Source organism: Xenopus laevis, chromosome 1L, assembly GCF_017654675.1.
Source record: "Xenopus laevis strain J_2021 chromosome 1L, Xenopus_laevis_v10.1, whole genome shotgun sequence".
NCBI lineage: Eukaryota > Metazoa > Chordata > Amphibia > Anura > Pipidae > Xenopus > Xenopus laevis.
In genome coordinates, this window is record NC_054371.1 from 164305137 (window position 1) to 164314063 (window position 8927).

Consider the following 8927-nt stretch of genomic DNA (forward strand, 5'->3'; position numbering starts at 1 on the left):
CCCCACCCCTCAGGAGGGAGGTGCGCGCATACCTGAGCTACAGCTGAAACACGTGGGAGCGGGGAATTCCTTGGCACCGGGCAGTATAATGATGGCGAATGAATGTAGGTGACTTGCTCTCAACGCTGCTCTCCGTGTATCATAGCTTTGGAGTCAATTATTAAAATGTGTGTCTGCGCCTGTGAATTATTATTTTATATGTAATGAAACCCTACAACAGGGGGTGTCCAAACTTTTGGCTCGCAGTGCCACATTGAAAAAAGAAAAATTGTCACATGAACTACACAAACAAGTTTGATTTGTAAAAGTAAAGGAGATAAACAGAAAATAACTACAAAGCCAGTTGGATAACCAGATGGAGCTAAACACTGGAATATGGGATACCTGGCTATTAAATAGACTTATTATTATATAGTGAATAAAGTACCCCCTCTTGTAAAATATAAGGATATTATAAGTTACTGAGGAGTTCCATGACCATATAAAAACACAGGTCATGGAACTCCGAGGTAACTTCTAATATCCTCATATTTTACTACTGGGGGTACTTTATTTATTAAAATACACAAGTTTCGGTGAGTCATGTGACAGAAATGACATCAGAACTCACCGTTTATAACTGATGACATCAGAACTCACCGTTTATAAGGATATAATTTACAAGATATTCATGGCTTTTGTGTATTATATTATTATTACTAACTGGGCAATCGACAGAGTCCCCCCTCCTCCTATCTCCTTTGCGACATGGCATTTCCTCGGGAACCAAGCTGGGCTGCATTCATATGCATCCTGTGCTGCATGTGGCCCTCGGGCTGCAGTTTGGACACCACTGCCCTACAGCCTAATAATACCACTTGTTTGAACGGTTTGTTCCCCTTTGAGTAAACTTTTAGTATAATGTAGAGCAGGGATCCCCAACCTTTAGAATCCTTGAGCAACATTCATAATTAAAAGGAGTTGGGGAGCAACACTAGAATGAAAACTGTTCTTGTGGTGCCAAAATAAGTGCTGCGATTGGCTATTTGGTAGTCCCCTATGTGGATTGTCAACCTACATGAGGCTCTGTTTGGAAGTACACCTGTTTTTTATGCAACCAAAACTTGCCTCCAAATTGGTAATTCAAAAATAAGCACCTGGTAGGAGGCCACTGGGAGCAACATCCAAGAGGCTGGAGATCAACATGTTGCTCATGAGCTAGTGGTTAGGGATCACTGATGTAGAGTGTGATATTCTGAGACAATTCTCAGTTGGTTTCATTTTTTATTTTTTTTATTTATTTAGCATTTTATTCAGCAGCTCTTTTGTTTGTAATTTTAGCAATGTGGTTGCTAGGGTTCAAATTACCATAGTAACCATGCACTGCTTTGAATACCAGACTGGAATAGCTGTGGTGCACTGGCTGGGCGCACTCCGATCCCCATCCTTCCTCCCATTTCCTGCCCTACCTCTGCAGTGCCCACACCCCGACTCCACCCACTCCTGTCCAATTTGTGTCCCCCTTCCTCGCTGGCAGGCTGGAGTTTAGGGGGATTTTCATTAGTTATAGCGGAAGCAGACATCACAGTCCATGCCCCCCTGTTCCCTGGGCCCCCCTGCGAATGCGGTGTCTGCTTCCTCTATAGTTACGCCACTGGGAATATCAATAGGAATTGACCTGAATAGGAAGATGAGTAATAAAAAGTAGCAATAACAATACAGAGCATTTGATTTTTAGATGGGGTCAGTGACCCCCCCAATTGAAAGTTGTAAAGAGTCGAACAATGTACAAATATTTTTGCATATACAGTGTATTTGTATGCATTGAAAGCGCTCCCCTCTGCGTTGGTGAGCATCTATCTGAAAATAAAGACAAAGAAAAATTATGTTGGGTTGAAAATAAATACTGTGTGTATAACCCATAAAAAAAGTTTTGAAAGAAAGTTGGAAAGAGTTGGAAGAAGAAGGCAAATAATTAAAAAACTATTCAAAAAATGACCACCAATTTAAAATTTACTTAGAACTGGTCATTCTATAACACTCTAAAAGTTAACTTAAATGTGAACCTGAGTAAACAGAACAGTGTTGGACAGAAAAGCAGTAGCTTGCCTCAGAAATAGGCGAACGGGCCTTATCCCAAGGGGCCACAAGGGCCCAGAAATGGTAGAAGGGTTACCTCTCAGTTAAATCAGCTGGAAGAGGCCAGGCCAAAAACGTAACCTTTTTATTTACTTTTAACGTGTAACTCACATTAAAATGCTAGGAATTAAAGAATGGCTGCTCCAATTGAACTCAAATGTATTATGTCTGCAATAATCACAGCCCCTCAGCTTGCATTTCTATTGTATTTATGGTCTTTTTCTAATGATCTTTTTACTTTATCTTTTTAGGAGCACAGGCACCAAATGGCACAAGCTATACACAGGACTCTCACCCCTCACTGAGTGTAGCCTCTTACCTTATTCTCTTTGAGCACGCATCAATTGCAGGCACATTTTTAACATTGCAACTTGTGTTTTTCAAATTAAGGATATTCTGTTCTCCACAACAAACATATAATAGCACTGCAATTAACGGTCTGGGACGGAAATACAACAGATTAATAACAGGTGTTCCTTTTTGTCAGATTATTTTTAGAGTTTGTAGCAGATTGGTTTTATATATTCAACTAATTTTATCCCCTAGCGCCTTTAATTGGGGTTTTACTGTCTCTCCTTGACTCAATATTTGTACAGGTAATGGACCTGTTATCCAAAATGCTAGGGACCTGGAGTTTTCTTTATAACGGATCTTATAACTGTAATTAGTTTTTTCATACATTATGTCTACTAGAAAATAACGTAAACATCAAATAAACCCAATAGGCTGGTTTTGCTTACTGCAAGGATTAATTATATCTTAGTTTGACTCAAGTACAAGGTACTGCTTTATTATTATAGTGAAGAAGGAAATAATTTTTAAAAATTTTGGACTATTTGGATAAAATGGAGTTTATGGGAGACAGCCTTTCCGTAATTCAGAAAACGGGTTTCTGGACAACAGATCCCATACCTGTATCTGTTAATTTTTTAGTGAAACATCTCATTTTTGTCGCTAATGGGTTCCCTTCTTCTACCAGAGCCCAGGTGCAGTTGCTACTTCTACACCAGGGAACTATGTTGTCATTTAATACAATAAAATTGCTTGTTAAAATAAATCATAGTAATACAATGAGGTGCAGTATCCATTTATAATACACAAAAGCCATGAATATCTTGTAAATTATATCCTTATAAATGGTGACTACTGATGTCATCAGTTATAAACGGTAGAGTAGTGATGTAATTTGTTACGATTCACTAAAACTTGTGTATTATATTACATAGAGTACACCTTGTTGGAAAATATGAGGATATTAGAAATCACCTCGGAGTTCCATGACCTGTATAAAAGCACTTGGCCTTCAGCCTCATGCTTTTATATGGTCATGGAACTCCTCGGGAAATTAAAATATCCTTATATTTTACAATAGGGGGTACTTTTTCACTATATAACCTATACTTGGTTCAAGCAGCTACCAGTTCTAATCTGGGTACTCTTAGGGAAAAATCTGCCTGTCATCATTGAACTATTCTGACAAAAAGCAGAATGTTCAACTAATTCACTGTTGGAAAATAATGATCCAGTCCTGGCATTTTAAAGCACATTCGGCAGGTAGTACATTAATATACATAGAGAATCCAACCCTCCATATAACGAACCGTGCAAGAGAAACATTTGCATCACAAATGTATTAAGGAGAGAACAAAACAAAATGGACTGTGATTTTTATCCCTCAGCCACACACCATACAAGTTTAAAGCATTTTACTTGCATCTAAAGGCTTTTGGTCTAGTTAGCTTCTTATAATGTCTGATAACAACACTGGAAACTTAAGCTGCCCATAGACACAAAGATGAAGTCATACGAAAGATCCGTAAAAAAAAATACGAAGAGCCGTTTAATTTTTGGACCGTCCTGATATTTTTCATACCATGTTGATTGGTCATTTAGGACAGGTTAGAAGATCTGTCGGCTACCGATAATATCTCTGCAGGTATTGCCTATCTTATATCAATGGGTGACTGTAACTACTATTTGTCCGATATAACTTTTGTACTATTGTTGTCTTTCAATTAATGGCCAGAACATTGTCTGATTTGTTCTTTTTACTACTTTCTTTAATCTTAATGGTTAGTTGTAGGTTGGGAGTTTGAAACAAACGATCGTCTGTGGGACATAAAATCTGCACGTCTATGGTCAGCTTTAGGACTCATTTAGCACCACTGAACCATAGATTTATTTAGAGGTGAAGACTCCTAAAACAGCTTTGTATAGATACCTGTGCAATGTTGAGAGTATAAAGTTGTAGGCAGGCTTGTATATATTTGATCACCAAAATGCAGTGCTTTGTGAGACAGAGACAACAACTACACCCCCAGGAAACAAGTTAGCATATACATTTCTTTTTTTAAATAGAGAAATTACACAGTAAGCCACAACATCCCCATACAAGCACCAAAGTCAGCTTCTTTATGTAATGGCCTCTCTCTCTCTTTCTCTCTCTCTCTCTCTCTCTCTCGTCTCGTCCATCTGAAAGGTAATGTATTGAACATCCAATGAATTATGTCTTTCCTATAAAAGTGCACCGAATGATGAACCACTTACAGAACTTATCAATAATTAATTGAAAAGTCAAAATAAATGACCAAAGAAGAATGTAACAGGCAATAAAAACTATATCTGTAGTTTGTTTATGTAGGTAAATCTCATCAACATTAATAAGTAAAACCTAAGTGCAGTTCAATTGCATAGACAGCACAAGAGACAATCATTATTCTCCACCCAATCCTTTTACTTTTTAATCAGCTTTTACTTTTAATCAGCTTTTCGTTCAGGTGTACTGTTAATCAAATAGAATATGTTGTATCTATATACACCACATCTTATAATAGTGCCGTTTGGGAAATATTTAATGACATACATACTGAAAAAATGTAACCAATACTTGTGTCATGTTATTGTGGGAGTCTGTTTATAATAGACCCATGCTGGTAGTCGAGAACTGTCTGCCTTAGGCAGCATGATTAAAAGGGGTTGTTCACCTTCCAAACACCTTTTCAGTTGGGTTGTTTTCAGATTGTTTACCAGAAATAAAGACTTTTTTCTGTTTCTTTCCATTTTTTATTTAATAACCGTTTTTCCGAAATCTAAAGGTGGCCATACACGGATAGATCCGCTCGTTTGGCGATGTCGCCAAACGAGCGGATCTCCCTCCGATATGCCCACCTTGAGGTGGGCAATATCGGGCTGATCAGATCGTGGGCCCTAGGGCCCAACGATCGGATCCTAGCGTTCACCAAACGGGCGGTCGGATCGCGGGACCGCATCAACGAACAGATGCGGCCGCGATCCGACGGGATTTTTAATCCCATCCGATCGAGATCTGGCCGACTTTCGGCCAGATCTCGATCGGGGAAGCCCGTCGGGGGCCCCCATACACGGGCCAATAAGCTGCCGACACGGTCTGTCGGCAGCTTTTATCGGCCCGTGTATGGCCACCTTAAGTGTAAAGTTGAATGTTCCTGTCTCTGGTGTTTGTCTGGCAGCTCAGTAATTCAGCAAATTCTGAGCTAAAAAATTCAATTTACACTTCAATATCAGAACAGTCTCTCATAGAAAATAGAAAGTAATTGGAAAAAGTCTTTATTTATGGTAAACAATCTGAAACCAACTGAACTGAAAAAAGTGTTGGAAGGTGAACAACACTTTTAAGAAAATGAAAAGCAGCTGCCAAAGAAGAAGGTCATTTTGATCAAAGTGGTGCCCTATGAGGGGGCTGTCCCAATCAAATATCCTGTGTGCCATCAGTATAATGATTGTTTCCTGCCTGAAAGAGTTAATTAATGGTGCTCCTAATTTTTTAGGCACCCTCCATTGATTATAATTGCTATAATCAGGCTCTGGGCTAGTGCTTTTAGCTGGAAAACATGCCAGCCTAGGCTACTATTCTAGTGAGTGTTGTGCCACCCACCATCTTACCTCCTGCCATAGCCTACCATATGGTAAAGTCAGAATAGATACAGAGCCAGTCCAGAAGGTATACCAACGGCAACCCCTAACTGACCTGCTCTGCCTTTTTGATGCCCCTGGTGTACTGAATTTCTTTGGTTTCTTGCTCTCTGGCTTCTCTTTTTCTTTTGCCTTTTTAAATGTCCCCAATCCCTCCACCTTAGTCTTTGGCCCCTCACAATTGCATGTTCCTTTCTTGTAATAAGTGCTGCTCTTCCTGTTTTTTTTACTTTATGATTATTTTACTTTACATAACTTTTGCAAGTATGTCCAATTTTCCCCTATTTGCTTCTCTCCCTCTTATATGCATTATCTTCTGTTTTCTTCTGTTCTTTTTCCTATTTCCTGTATTATTTTTCCAGAAATAGAAATAGAGAAGCAGCAGCCTGGAGAAGCAGGGAATCAGCAAAAATTAGTGGCGAGCTAATCTGCCACATTTCACTTTGCTGGAAAATTAGCAAATCCATGGCTGGTGAGAAAATTTGCTCATCACTAGCAAGAATCACTGGCACAATTTCAGTTATTGGTAAATATAAATGTAATGTCTCCTCATCTTAGTTCACAAAATAGATATCTTTTAGCGCACAGAGTCTTTGACTTGGTTCAACCTCCCTTTTGTTATGCATAAAAGCATCATATCAGCCAAAGATAATAAGGACAGAAAATAAGGGATACAACTAAATCTAACTGTAATGCACCTTCAAGCTTGTCTCTAGGAGACAAAGTTTTCATGGGCAAGGGTAACTAACTATAGCTATGCAACTGATAATTAGATTTTCTTTTTTTGTGTAATGGTTTGTCATGCTCTAATGATATTGGTTCAAGCTGGAAACTTCATAAATATACAGATACCCTCCCTAGCTATGAAGTAAGGAATGTCAAAAGACCCTTGCCTTTGGGTAACCTTCTGCGTGGGAAGGGGGTCAGGGAGGAGCCCTTTTCTTTTTAAGATGAGTTTATTCACTCGTGTACGTGTTTTAGAACACTGAGCACTTGGGTGACAAATAAGCATGCAGCACCTCAGCCTTTCAATAGAACTGTGGCATAATGCTCCCAAGAGGAAGGAAGTATGTAAGCTGTTAAATTACAGTAAATGTTATTCATTCTTGTGTATGGTTATGGGTGTAGACAAAGAATTTCCAAATACATCATAGTATATTAACCACAAGAAACAAATGATATTCCTTTAAGACATTTAGCTGAAATTACTATTTTCATTTAACCCTTTAGACGTTGTAGATCCCTAAACATTTACATTTAACATTCTATTTTTTTTTTTTTTTTTAATCTCTGCCGCGTTGTTTGTTTTCCTGCAAAACCTGATACAAGCAGATCAATATCTAATTGGTAGTCCTTTACAACTAATTAGAATGGGACCTAATTTTAGAAAAATTTATATTAAATTGACCACGCTCCTGATCTGCCCATATATATAATATATTTATGCACACTGGGGTTAGTTTGGAGGAACTTGTGGTTTGGTCTTTTTTCAACCCAACTTAACTTTGTAACCAGTGGACCTAAATCTGGACCTTTGGGAAGTGTGTGCATATCTGGGCTAAATTCCAGAACCCACCAGCACACCCTGGCCTCTCCAGCATAAGTTGGCCCGGTGCACAGTCAGAAGAGATCGGCAACCCCAATTGTAGTAAGCGTAATAAAGGAAGAACTGGCACTCAGAGCTCGATGCATGCGGGCAAAGCCCAAATAGAGTGCCTAAGTGTTATTTACTCAAGATACAATAGAACATCGCCCAACGTGGGGCTCGAACTCACGACCCTGAGATTAAGAGTCTCATGCTCTACCGACTGAGCTAGCCGGGCAGACAAAGGGGCCCGCCCCCGAAACGTTACATTGTAATAAACACGCAGGGCTTTGCCCGCATGCATCGAGCTCTGAGTGCCAGTTCTTCCTTTATTATGCATATCTGGGCTCCCTACTTGGTCAGAATCTTTGACAGGCCTTCCACCTGTGCCCCCGATGTGGCCCTTCCTCTGCAGAGGCAAGCAAGTAACTTAATACAATTTAATAATTATAAAAGTGGCCCCCATATGAAGTGTATAATACTTTGCCACAAATATATGGAGGCTGCAGAAACATGCAGCTTATTAAGTTCTGTATAACAACCAAGAGGCAAAGAGAATGCTGGCACATTGTACAAGATGGCAAAGGATGTCTTCCCCAGCTGACTGATCTGTTTTGTGTATCCCTGATAATAAAGAACATCTCAAGCAATCCTTGAGAAAGGGGCATGGTCCGAAATGTTGCACTTCTGCACTACGAATAAAGCAAAGTTTTATCCTGCATAACCAAGCCTTGTGTGCCGGTAAATTTGTTCTTGTCGAATCCAGGGAGGTAGCCGAAGCCTCCATTACTGAGCACCAGGCCAGTGTCAGACTGGGACACCAGAGGCCCACCAAAAAACCTTAGACCAGGGGCCTACCAAAAAACCTTAGACCAGGGGCCCACCCTCAGTACAATTTTTTTCCTCTCCTCATTCAACCTCTATTCTCCTAGTCTCTTTTTTTTACATACTATAATCTATTCCACCTATTTAGATGCTTTGTTCTCATATAAATAGGGAATGGCCATGAAAAAAGTTTAGCAGCATGAGGGCCCGCTGACACCTGGGCCCACCGGGAGTTTTCCTGGTATCCCTGTGGGCCAGTCAGACACTGCACCAGGCTATCAACCAGAAAGGGCAGTGTGTGTCTGCGCTAACCAGTTTCTACTACCATTTACTGAATTAGCACATTATTCTAGTTGTTGCTTTGGTTATTCTAAAACCATTTGGCCAATCAAAAGTAGATATGGTATTGGCATTACCCTTATGAATTATTTAAAGCCTTCTATATGCC

The 8927-nt window shown here is 39.7% G+C and overlaps 1 non-coding gene across 1 annotated transcript; it reads right to left on the reverse strand.

The window, feature by feature from the left end:
* Nucleotides 1-7819: 7819 nt before the first annotated feature.
* Nucleotides 7820-7892, reverse strand: trnak-cuu. Its single transcript has one exon. It is a non-coding gene; the product is annotated as a tRNA-Lys (tRNA).
* Between the last annotated feature and the right edge of the window lie 1035 nt (nt 7893-8927).